We start from the raw sequence: 12,549 nt of genomic DNA, 5'->3' as shown, positions 1-12,549 counted from the left end.
ATCGACTGGCATACCTGGTAAGTTTTTAGAGTAAAGATTTTGTTTTGTTTTGTTTTCAATGTAATTATTTAAGTAGAGAATTCACCAGTCATGTTGCAGTTAAAAAAAATAAATAATTGAGGCATTGCTGACACTGAGTTTTTAGTTTATTCTGTTTTGGTTGACCAGTAATGCCGATAATGAAATCTACAGCTAAAATGGAGTAGGAGGAGGTTTTTGACTTAATTTTGTATTAACGTAAAGAATTGGATCAGTGGAGAAATTGTTCCATCTTAAGAGGAATAGAGTTATAGATTGTTGTTTAACCCCAGCCGGCAGCTAAGCACCACACAGCCCCTCCCTCGTTCCCCCATGGAAGGATGAGGGAGAGAATTGGAAAACTGAGAGAACTTGTGGGTTGTGATAGAGGCAGTTCAGCAGGTAAAGCAAAAGCTTCAAATGCCAGCCAAGCAAACCAAGGAATTAATTTTTCACTTTGCAGCAGCAGGCAGGTGTTCAGCCATGTCCAGGAAAGCAAGGATCCAAGCAATATTCTGAAAAGGATTTTGATAATTCCCAGAAAATATCTGCTTGTGGTGCTACGTCTCACGTATCTTAAAAGTCATGCAAGGTTGAGCTCGTGTGGCTTTTTGTGGCAGCTGTAGAGCTAATGCTGTTATTGGGTGCGCTGGGATGGATCTGCACTGATGTCCTTCACAAACATGCTGTTTCTGGTCGTTAATTCATATGTACATGCTGAGCTTTGCTGTTCTCAGCTCTTGTATTTCTTGTTTACTTTGAACTGCTGCCAGCAATTCTGAATCTCATGCTTGTTAACTGCATCTCTGCTATGTTCTTAAATACTATAAAATACAGCAATTCAGCAAGGGTCACTTTTCCATCATACACCTGGGACGGATTAACCCTCGGCACTGGAAAGGCAAGGAGATTAAACGGCTGGAATTTGCTCTGCTGGAAAGGAGCTGGCGTCCTGACTGATGAGCGGCTGACGATGGGCGGCGTACCTTGACACGAATGACGACTAACAGCGAGCTGAGCTCTACTAACGAGGCTGCAGCCAGTAGATCCAAGGAAGTGGTTATTGCCCTGTTCTTGATACTCGTTAGGCCATATCTGGAATGTTGTGTCTCGTTTTCTTCTCCTGGAGACTTGAAAGCAAGTGCAGTAGAGCTCTGCCAAGATTATCAGGAGGCTGAAGCGCTTGTGCTGTGAGGAGAGGCGAAGGTGAGAAAGGCTGGAGAAGAAATAGTGTCGGGGCAATCTAGTCGTACCCCTCAAATACCGTGGGAAAGGATTAAGAAGACAGAACCAGGCCCTTTGTGGAGGTGCTGGGCAGGAACATGAATTCAAACGGGGGAATTTCCTACTTGCCCTAAGGAAGTTTTTCCCTGTGAGCAGTCAAGCGGTGGAGCAGGTTCTCGGGGAGGTGGGGGAATCTACATTCATGTTTTTAAGACCCGTGTCGACAAACCCCTGTGCAATAGCATTCAGCATCAACTGTGTTTGGAACAGAAGGGTTGGCATCAGCCTCCTAAATTATTCTGTGATGCTCTCCATAATCATGTTAATAAGTTCTGAGATATAGATGCAAAAGTTGTTTTTCCTCCGATGATTATTAGCGGTGCTGGGTTTGGAAAGAGTTGCAGAGCATAAAGTGTGACCTCAGGAGATGCGTTTCCCTATTTTCTAGAAACAACATTATCCTGAAATTGCAGAATCTGATGAAGTTCAGGGTAAAGGCTCCGAACTGAACAGAAGAGTCAGGCAAGTTGCATTAACAGGTGAGAAGGAAGAAAACAAATAAAGGTACATTTATTTAAGAATTCCACAAGTTTTATGTTTATTTATGAAGGAATGCTTTGGATGGTAGGAAAATCTTGCTTTTTTAACCTTTATTACAAGTTGGTTTTGTCAACTTAATTTTTCCAGGGTTACTCTGGGCACAGTTTCCCATCGGTCACTCCCATCACAAGTGTTTCTTCTGTTTGAAATAATATTCATGCTACCTGAGTCTATAGAATATGACTCTAGAGTGTAAAAATAGCACAAAATAGCTGTATTAATATTGAATTGATTCCCAGCTTCTATATTTTACCAATTTTACTTTTGTAAGTAATGTTTATATTATTATGTATCATTATATATTATTATATTTTATATTATTTATAGTAATTTATATTATTACATTTTTATATATTATTAATTTTTTTTACTAATTTACTCATTTTTAGGACTATATTTTGCACCTTTTTTTTTTTTTTAGGCTCTAATGAAAAAATTAATTCTGGTAAAAAAAACTTGGGGATAACTGTCCTACTGAGTTTTTGAATATCCATGCAACAATTTACAAGTATGCGTTTAATGCTACTGGTCTAATATCCTTAAAAAAACCCCAAAACCAACCTATGGAATAATTTTATCTGCAGAATAGGTAGCATAAATGGGATTTATGTTTCGGTTGTTACAGATGCTCCACTAACGAGGAGGCGATGGTGAGACTGTAGGTGTGCTCAGTGCCATGTAGATTGTACATTGCTAGTTCGGGTAAACTCCCTTTGCTGAATCGGCCTGATTCAAGGGTGTCAAATTCCAAGATCTGGTCAGTCGTGTGTGCTTGTGTTCTAAGCTGCATTTTGTGTGGTTTCTATGGACAATCTGATGGATGAACAAGTTCTTCCGTGGGCAACATAACTAGAAAGACCTGGTTTACGTGGCTTTGTTTTCTCTCCCTCTTTCTGTCCCAGTTCCCCTTGCTTCCCAGGGTCCTTGACCTCTGGTTTCTTTTTATCTGGTAAGTGCCGTGGTCTCTGCAGTGCCAGCTACTCGTGAGCATTCTGGGGACCTGGGCAGAAGCAGCTGGTTGGGGCTCCATGCACGTGTTGGGTTTGGAGTCCGGAAAGCCAGACGTGATTCTTGAAGTGCAGCTGTGGCTCTTACCTGTGGGAGAAAACATTCTATTTCACTTGCCCTTGATAGAGAATTGTGGGAACGTCGTATCTGTGAGGCTTCTCCACTCAGTTTAATCTTTCAAAGCTCATCGTAGTGCAGTATCACCCCGATGCACAGGTGGTGCAGTTGCCCGTCCCTTTAGGAAATGGTTAAAAATTGGCATCCTTCTCAGACCTGCATGAAAAATAGAGCTGATAAAAACTAATGTTCCTAATGTGTATTGGCATGTAACTGGTGTCTTAGGATAGCTCAATAGAGATAATTAGAACATTATTTCTCTAATGATCTAGATGAGCAGTGTAATATTCTGAAGAGGAGAGATACCAGTTTTGAATCTAGGAAAGCATTTTAAAATAAGTTGAATCCCATCCAGATTATCTTTATTGACTGTAACCTATTGGCTAATGTGTTAATTTTGCAAAGGGCCACGTGGCGTGCCCCCGTATTTGTAATATTTGTATCTTTTAAGACATTGATGTATGTAATTATAACTAGGGTATGAAATATTTAAAACTTTGTTATAATTTGTGGTTCATATTTAATATGCCATCACATAATAATGCTTATGAATTATTCTTAATGTTTGTAACTGCTAGTGTGGAGAAACAGAGGTAGTTGTAACTGAAATGCAGTTTTAGAAGCCCTCTCTATCAAGATAATGTCCATTGTGCTACATTTCAAGCGTGTTTGTGTAGATCCTGATGCAGACGACAGCCCTTCAAAAGCTGAAGTTCAGTATGTGGATGCGTCGCTTAGTAATGAAGAAAAATCAGTTTGTAAAAACAAGGATGGAAAAATGCCAGATTCTTTTCAAGGTAAGAGAAAAACGGGGAGGTTTGATTTTTTTTTTTTTTTTTTGGTAACTTTCAGCAGTACACAAATCATTTGCTCTCTATGTACGTGTTCAGAGTTCCCATAGTTGTGTTCTTCTATAGCAGGTGAATTTGTGCCGTGTGCGGATGCATTTGGGGTCTGTGGCAGCGGAAAGACTAATCCCAGCGTCTGCAAAGAAACCCACACGCTTTTGCTTAAACTTGCCAGGTGCTTCAGAACAGAAACAAGATGAGATTAATAATCTGAAATTCTTACTATGTGTATATTTGGGGCAAGGGGCACAGACTCTTTTTGGGCGTCTAAGCTGTTCTTTGGTGTCTGGAAAAGAAAAACTGGGAGCAGCTGCATGCCAGTCTGTCTGTTTAGAGCACAATAAGACTAAAAAGCAAATTGTTGGATTAGGTTGGGTTTTTTTGACATCTAAAATATGTGACTAATGCTTAGGTTCTTGAAAACAAACCCAGCATTAAATATAAAAATCAATGAAGTCCAAGTTTATGAGTCTTTGTGTTCATTTCCATGGCTTTCAAATAACTGTAATGGCTCTTCATCCGGACGTGATCTGGTTCATGAAAATTTCAAATAAAGGGAGCTGATGAAAGTCAGATATATACATCTGGAAATACTGCTATTTCTACCTGAGACTGACCCTCATTAGATGAAATAATCACAGCTTTTACTGCCAGTGTCAAACTTTTTCCTTAACTCTGGGGTTTAGAACTTATATAGCAACTAATCACACTAAACAAAACCCTCATAAATCATTTTAATGATGGTATCTGGGACTGCTGGGATTTCTGCAAAGAAATAATATGTGTCAGAGTGTGTCAGAGCTCCTGTAGTGGTGTGTGTGTGTCAGGAATTGAAACTGAGTGTCAGTTATCGACTGGCCGCGTGTTTTTGATAGATTAGCCAACCGCACACTGTCTGATTTATTTATTCATTCTGTCTTAAGGTGTGAGAACAGTAAACAGTCGCAGGAAGAAGACGAAGTTGAGGTGAAGATTTTTCTGGTAATGGGTTGCTCCAGTTTGGACTATCAGAGGATAGCAGTCTGTCTCGTGGACCAGGGAAGGAAGTTTTCTAGCTGCCTCCTTCCCTGATGCCCCCGGTAAGCAGCAGGCCTCTCTGTGGAGCGGGTGCGGTCTGCAGATGGGTCCCTCCGTTCCTTTCAGGAGGGAGTCCCCTACAACAATCACCCTCCTCTTCTTCTTAATGGAGGATGTTTTTATCTTTTTCTGAGGATGGTGCGGCGTAGGGAAAGATTCTAGGCTGTGGGAGCCATCATCCTCATCCTCAGGGTGGATTCCACCTGCAGCACCTGGTACTTGTTCACCAGGGGGATCTGGGGTTTTGGTGTCTGGGTGAGGGGAGCAGGTTTCTTTTGTCTGATAGGAACTTGGTGCCATTTGCCATCTCTTGTAAGCCCAACCTTGCAGTTTGCAGGGTCTTGAAGGGGCTCTAGAAGGGGTCTGGGGGGCTTCTAGAAAGGCTCAGGGGGTCTCTAGAAGGGTCTGGGGGCCATTTTAAGGGTTCTCTATGGCTCTAGAAGGGTCTTGGTGCCTTTAGAAGGGATGTGAGGGGCTCTAAAAGGGTCTCGCGGCCTTTAGAAGGGTCCTGGGGGAATCTAGAAGGGTCTGGGGGCCTTGAGAACAGTACAGAGTGGCTCTAGAAGGGTCTTGCGGCCTTTAGAAGGGGTCTGGGGGGCTCTGGAAGTGTCTGGGGGCATTGAGAAGGGCTCTGGGGGGGCTCTAGAAGGGTCTGGGGGTCCTTAGAAGGGTCTTGAGGGTCACTAGAAGGGTCTGGGGGCCTTTAGAAGGGTCGTGAGTGTCTCTAGAAGGGTCTGGGGGCCTTTAGAAGGGATCTGGGGGGCTCTAGAAGGGTATGGGTGCCTTTGGAAGGGTCCTGGGGGTATCTAGAAGGGTCTGGGGTCCTTTACAAGGGCTCTGCGAGGCTCTAGAATATTCCGGGGTTCTTTAGAAGGGCTCTGGGGGACTCTAGAAGTGTTTGGGGTCATTTAGAAGGGCTCTGAGCAGCTCTAGAAGGGTCTGGTGTCCTTTAGAAGGGATCTGGGGGGCTCTAGAAGGGTCTGGGGGCCTTTAGAGTTGCCCTGGGGGGCTCTATAAGCATCTGGGGTGATTTCAAAGGGTCTTGAGGGCCTCTAGAAGGGTCTGTGGGCCTTTAGAAGGGCTCTGTATGGCTCTCGAAGGCTGTGGGGTCCCTTAGATGGGTCCTGGGGGGCTCTAGAAGAGTCTGGAGGCCTTTAGAAGGGCTCAGGGGGGCTCTAGAAAGGTCTGGGAGCCTTTATAAGGGCCATGGAGTGCTCTATAAGGGTCTGGGGGCCTTAAGAAGGGACATGAGGGGCTCTAGAAGGGTCTGGGTTCCTTTAGAAGGGCTCTGGGGTGCTCTAGAAGGGTTTGCAGGCCTTTAGAAGGGATCTGGAGTGCTCTAGAAGGGTCTGGGGACCTTAAGAAGGGACATGAGGGGCTCTAGAAGGGTCTGAGTTCCTTTAGAAGGGTCCTGGGGGGCTCTAGAAGGGTCTGGGTTCCTTTAGAAGGGCTCTGGGGTGCTCTAGAAGGGTTTGGAGGCCTTTAGAAGGGCTCTGGAGTGCTCTAGAAGGGTCTGGGGACCATAAGAAGGGACATGAGGGGCTCTAGAAGGGTCTGAGTTCCTTTAGAAGGGCTCTGTATGTCTCTAGAAGGGTGTGGGGTCCCTTAGATGGGTCTTGGGGGGCTCTAGAAGAGTCTGGAGGCCTTTAGAAGGGCTCTGGGGTACTCTACGAAGGTCTGGGAGCCTTTATAAGGGCCCTGGAGTGCTGTATAAGGGTCTGTGGGTTTTAAGAATGGACATCAAGGGCTCTGGAAGGGTCTGGGTTCCTTTAGAAGGGCTGTGGGACATCTAGAAGGGTCTGGGGGCCTTTAGAAGGGTCTAGGGGCTTTTAGAAGGGACATGAGGGGCTGTAGATGGGTCTGGGGTCCTTTAGAATTGTCATGAGCGACTCTAGAAGTGTCTGGGGGCCTTTAGATGGGCCTTATTGTGCTGTAGAATGGTTTGGGGGCCTTTGGAAAGACTTTGAGGAGCTCGAGAAAGATCTGGGAGGCTTTAGATGGGCTCTGGTTGGGGCTCTAGAAGGGTCTGGGTGCTTTAGAAAGGACATAAAAGGCTGTAGAAAGGTCTGGGGGCCTTTAGAAGAGCCCTGGAGGCATCTAAAGGGGTCTGGGGGCTTTAAGAAGGGACATGAGGATCTCTAGAAGTGTCTGGGGTCCTTTAGAGGGGCTCTGGGGGGCTCTAGAAGGGTCGGGGGGCCGTTAGAAAGGGTGTGAGGGACTCTAGAATTGTCTGGGGTCCTTTAGCGGGGTCTTGTGGGTCTCTAGAAGGGTCTGGGTAACTTTAGAAGGGCTCTGTGGGGCTCTTGAAGAGTTTGGGGGCCTTTAGAAGGGCCCTGGGGGGCTGTAGAACGGTCTGCGTTCCTTTAGAAGGGTCCTGGGGGTCTAGAGTAGTCTGGAAGCATTTAGAAGGGACATGAGTGGCTCTGGAAGGGTCTGTGTGCCTTTTGAAGGGCCCTGGGGGGCTCTAGAAGGTTGTAGGTTCCTATAGAAGGGCTCTAGGGGACTCTAGAAGTGTTTGGGGTCATTTAGAAAGGCTCTGAGCGGCTCTAGAAGGGTCTGGGGTCCTTTAGAAGTTCTCTGGGGTGCTCTAGAAGGGTCGGGGGGCCCTTAGAAGGGGGGTGAGGGACTCCAGAAGGGTCTGGGGGCCTTTGGAAGTGCTCTGGGGGACTCTGGAAGGGTTTTGGGGCCTTTATTATGGCCCTGGGGGGGCTGTAGAATGGTCTGGGGTCCTTTAGAAGGGCCCTGGGGGGCTCTAAAAGGTTCTACGTTGCTTTAGAAGGGCGCTGGGGGGCTCTAGAAGGGTCTGGGGGCCATAAAAAAGGTCCAGAGTGCCGCTAGAAGGGTTTGGGGTCCTTTAGAATGTCCCTGGGTAGCTCTAGAAGAGTCTGGGGGTCTTTACGTGCGCCCTGGGGGTCTCTAGAAGGATGTGGAGTCTTTTAGAAGGTCTCAGGGGAGCTCTAGAGGAGTCTGGGTTCCTTTAGAAGGGCTCTGGGGGTCTCTAGAAGGGTCTGGGGGCCTTTAGAATGGCCCTGGGGTGCTCTAGAAGGGTGTGGGGTCCCTTAGGAGGGTCCTGGGGGGCTGTAGAAGAGTCTGTAAGCCTTTAGAAGGGCTCTGTATGGCTCTCGAAGGCTGTGGGGTCCCTTAGATGGGTCCTGGAGGGCTCTAGAAAGGTCTGGGAGCCTTTATAAGGGGCCTGGAGTGCTCTATAAGGGTCTGGGGGCAATAAGAAGGGACATGAGTGGCTCTAGAAGGGTCTGGGTTTCTTCAGAAGGGTTCTGGGGGGCTCTAGAAGGGTCTGGGTTCCTTTAGAAGGGCTCTGGAGTGCTCTAGAAGGGTCTGGGGACCTTAAGAATGGACATAAAGGGCTCTAGAAGGGTCTGGGGGCCTTTAGAAGGGCTCTGTATAGCTCTAGAAGGGTGTGGGGTCCCTTAGATGGGTCCTGGGGGGCTGTAGAAGAGTCTGGAGACCTTTAGAAGGGCTCTGGGGTGATCTACGAAGGTGTGGGAGCCTTTATAAGGGCTCTGGAGTGCTGTATAAGGGTCTGTGGGTTTTAAGAATGGACATCAAGGGCTCTGGAAGGGTCTGGGTTCCTTTAGAAGGGCTGTGGGGCCTCTAGAAGGGTCTGGGGGCCTTTAGAAGGGACATGAGGGCCTCTAGAATGGTCCGGGGGCCTTTAGAGGGGCCCTGGGGGGCTTTGGAAGGGTCTAGGGGCTTTTAGAAGGGACATGAGGTGCTGTAGATGGGTCTGGGGGTTCTTAGAAGGGACGTGAGAGGTTCTAGATGGGTCTGGGGGTCCTTAGAAGGGACGTGAGAGGCTCTAGATGGGTCTGGGGGCTTTAAGAAGGGACATGACGGGCTCTAGAAGGGTCTGGGTTCCTTTAGAATGGCTCTGCATGGCTCTAGAAGGGTGTGGGGTCCCTTAGGAGGGTCTTGGGGGCTCTAGAAGAGTCTGGAGGCCTTTAGAAGGGCTCTGGGGTGCTCTACGAAGGTCTGGGAGCCTTTATAAGGGCTCTGGAGTGCTGTAGAAGGGTCTGGGGACCTTAAGAAGGGACATAAAGGGCTGTAGAAGGGACTGGGTTCCTTTAGAATGGTCCGGGGGGCTCTAGAGGGGTCTGGGGGCCTTTAGAGGGGTCCTTGGGGGCTTTAGAAGGGTCTGGGTGCTTTTAGAAGGGACATGAGGTGCCTCAGATGGGTCTGGGGCTCCTTAGAAGGGATGTGAGAGGTTCTAGATGGGTCTGGGGGCCTTTAGAATTGTCATGAGTTGCTCTAGAAGTGTCTGGGGGCCTTTAGATGGGCCTTATTGTGCTGTAGAATGGTTTGGGGGCCTTTAGAAAGACTTTGAGGAGCTCGAGAAAGATCTGGGAGGCTTTAGATGGGCTCTGGTGGGGTTTCTAGAAGGGTCTGGGTGCTTTAAAAAAGACATGAAAGGCTGTAGAAGGGCTCTGGGGACCTTTAGAAGGGTTTGGGGGCCTTTTTAACGGCCCTGGGTGGCTCTTGAAGGGTCTGCTTGTCTTTAGATGGTCCCTGGGAGGCTCTAGAAGGGTCTGGGGGCCTATAGAAGGGCCCTGGGGGGCTCTAGTAGGGTCTGTGGGCCTTTAGAAGAGCTCTGGAGGCCTCTAGAAGGGCCCTGGGGGGCTCTAGAAGTGTCTGGGGGCCTTTAGTTGGGCCTTATTGTGCTCTAGAATGGTTTGGGGGTCTTTAGAAAGACTTTGAGGAGCTCAAGAAAGATCTGGGAGGCTTCAGATGGGCTCAGGGAGGGCTCTAGAGGGGTCTGGGGGCTTTAAAAAGGACATGAAAGGCTGTAGAAGGGTCTGGGGGCCTTTAGAAGGGCTCTGGGGGCCTCTAAAAGGGTCTGGGGGCCTTTTTAACGGCCCTGGGTGGCTCTTGAAGGGTCTGGGTGTCTTTAGATGGTCCCTGGGTGGCTCTAGAAGGGTGTGGGTTTTTTTAGAAGGGACATGAGGGCCTCTAGAAGGGTCTGGGGTCCCTTAGGAGGGAAGTGAGGGGCACTAGAATGGTTTGAGGGCCTTTAGAAGGGTCAAGAGGTGCTCTAGAAGGGTCGGTGAGCCTTTAGAAGGGTTCAGGGGGGCTCTAGAAGGGTCTGGGGGCCTTTCGAAGGGCCCTGGGGGGTCTCTAGAAGGGTCTGGGGGCCTTTCGAAGGGCCCTGGGGGGCTCTAGAAGGGTCTGGGTGTCTTTAGAATGGCCCTGGAGGGCTCTGGAAGGGTTTGGGGGCCTTTAGAGGGGCCCTGGGGGGCTTTAGAAGGGTCTGGGGTCCTTTTGAAGGGCCCTGGGTTGCTCTAGAAGTGTCTGGGGGCCTTTAGATGGGCCTTATTGTGCTCTAGAATGGTTATGGGCCTTTAGAAAGATTTTGAGGAGCTCAAGAAAGATCTGGGAGGCTTTAGATGGGCTCTGGGGGGGCTCTAGAAGGGTCTGGGTGCTTTAGAAAGGACGTAAAAGGCTGTAGAAGTGTCTGGGGGCCTTTAGAAGGGCTCTGGGGGCCTCTAGAAGGGTCTGTGGGCCTTTAGAAGGGCTCTGGGGGGCTCTAGAAGGGCATGGGAGCCTTTAGAAGGGCCCTGGGGGGCTCTAGAAGGGTCTGTGGGCCTTTAGAAGGGCTCTGTATGGCTCTCGAAGGCTGTGGGGTCCCTTAGATGGGTCCTGGGGGGCTCTAGAAGAGTCTGGAGGCCTTTAGAAGGGCTCAGGGGGGCTCTAGAAAGGTCTGGGATCCTTTATAAGGGGCCTGGAGTGCTCTATATGGGTCTGGGGGCAATAAGAAGGGACATGAGGGGCTCTAGAAGGGTCTGGGTTTCTTTAGAAGGGTTCTGGGAGGGCTCTAGAAGGGTCTGGGTTTCTTTAGAAGGGTTCTGGGAGGGCTCTAGAAGGGTCTGGGGGCCTTTAGAAGGGCTCTGGAGTGCTCTAGAAAGGTCTGGCGACCTTAAGAATGGACATAAAGGGCTCTAGAAGGGTCTGGGGCCCTTTAGAAGGGCTCTGTATGGCTCTAGAAGGGTGTGGGGTCCCTTAGATGGGTCCTGGGGGGCTGTAGAAGGGTCTGGAGACCTTTAGAAGGGCTCTGGGGTGCTCTACGAAGGTCTGGGAGCTTTTATAAGGGCCCTGGAGTGCTGTATAAGGGTCTGTGGGTTTTAAGAATGGACATCAGGGGCTCTAGAAGGGTCTGGGTTCCTTTAGAAGGGCTGTGGGGCCTCTAGAAGGGTCTGGGGGCCTTTAGAAGGGACATGAGGGCCTCTAGAATGGTCCGGGGGACTTTAGAAGGGCCCTGGGGGCTTTAGAAGGGTCTAGGGGCTTTTAGAAGGGACATGAGGGGCTGTAGATGGGTCTGGGGGTCCTTAGAAGGGACGTGAGAGGCTCTAGATGGGTCTGGGGGCCTTTAGAATTGTCATGAGCGGCTCTAGAAGTGTCTGAGGACCTTTAGATGGGCCTTATTGTGCTGTAGAATGGTTTGGGGGCCTTTGGAAAGACTTTGAGGAGCTCGAGAAAGATCTGGGAGGCTTTAGATGGGCTCTGGTGCGGTCTCTAGAAGGGCCTGGGTGCTTTAAAAAGGACATAAAAGGCTGTAGAAAGGTCTGGGGGCCTTTAGAAGGGCCCTGGAGGCCTCTAAAGGGGTCTGGGGGCTTTAAGAATGGACATGAGGGTCTCTAGAAGGGTCTGGGGTCCTTTAGAAGGGCTCTGGGGGGCTCTAGAAGGGTCGGGGGGCCGTTAGAAAGGGCGTGAGGGACTCTAGAATTGTCTGGGGTCCTTTAGCGGGGTCTTGTGGGTCTCTAGAAGGGTCTGGGTGACTTTAGAAGGGCTCTGTGGGGCTGTAGAACGGTCTGCGGTCCTTTAGAAGGGTCCTGGGGGGTCTAGAGTAGTCTGGAAGCATTTAGAAGGGACATGAGTGGCTCTGGAAGGGTCTGTGTGCCTTTTGAAGGGCCCTGGGGGGCTCTAGAAGGTTGTGGGTTCCTTTAGAAGGGCTCTAGGGGACCCTAGAAGTGTTTGGGGTCCTTTAGAAGGGCTCTGAGCGGCTCTAGAAGGGTCTGGGGACTTTAAGAATGGACATAAAGGGCTCTAGAATGGTCTGGGTTCCTTTAGAAGGGCTCTGTATGGCTCTAGAAGGGTGTGGGGTCCCTTAGATGGGTCCTGGGGGACTCTAGAATAGTCTGGAGGCTTTTAGAAGGGCTCTGGGGTGCTCTAGAAAGGTGTGGGAGCCTTTATAAGGGCTCTGGAGTGCTGTATAAGGGTCTGTGGGTTTTAAGAAGGGACATCAAGGGCTCTAGAAGCGTCTGGGTTCCTTTTAGAAGGGCTGTGGGACCTCTAGAAGGGTGTGGGGTCCCTTAGGAGGGTCCGGGGGGGCTGTAGAAGAGTCTGGAGGCCTTTAGAAGGGCTCTGGGGTGCTCTACGAGGGTATGGGAGCCTTTATAGGGGCCCTGGAGTGCTGTATAAGGGTCTGTGGGTTTTAAGAATGGACATCAAGGGCTCTGGAAGGGTCTGGGTTCCTTTAGAAGGGCTGTGGAGCCTCTAGAAGGGTCAGGGGGCCTTTAGAAGGGACATGAGGGCCTCTAGAATGGTCCGGGGGCCTTTAGAGGGGCCCTGGGGGGCTTTGGAAGGGTCTAGGGGCTTTTAGAAGGGACATGAGGTGCTGTAGATGGGTCTGGGGGTTCTTAGAAGG

This window comes from Phaenicophaeus curvirostris, chromosome 36 (assembly GCF_032191515.1).
Source record: "Phaenicophaeus curvirostris isolate KB17595 chromosome 36, BPBGC_Pcur_1.0, whole genome shotgun sequence".
Classification (NCBI taxonomy): Eukaryota; Metazoa; Chordata; class Aves; order Cuculiformes; family Cuculidae; genus Phaenicophaeus; species Phaenicophaeus curvirostris.
The sequence above is the reverse complement of the archived record's forward strand: the minus strand, read 5'-3'. Positions refer to the sequence as shown.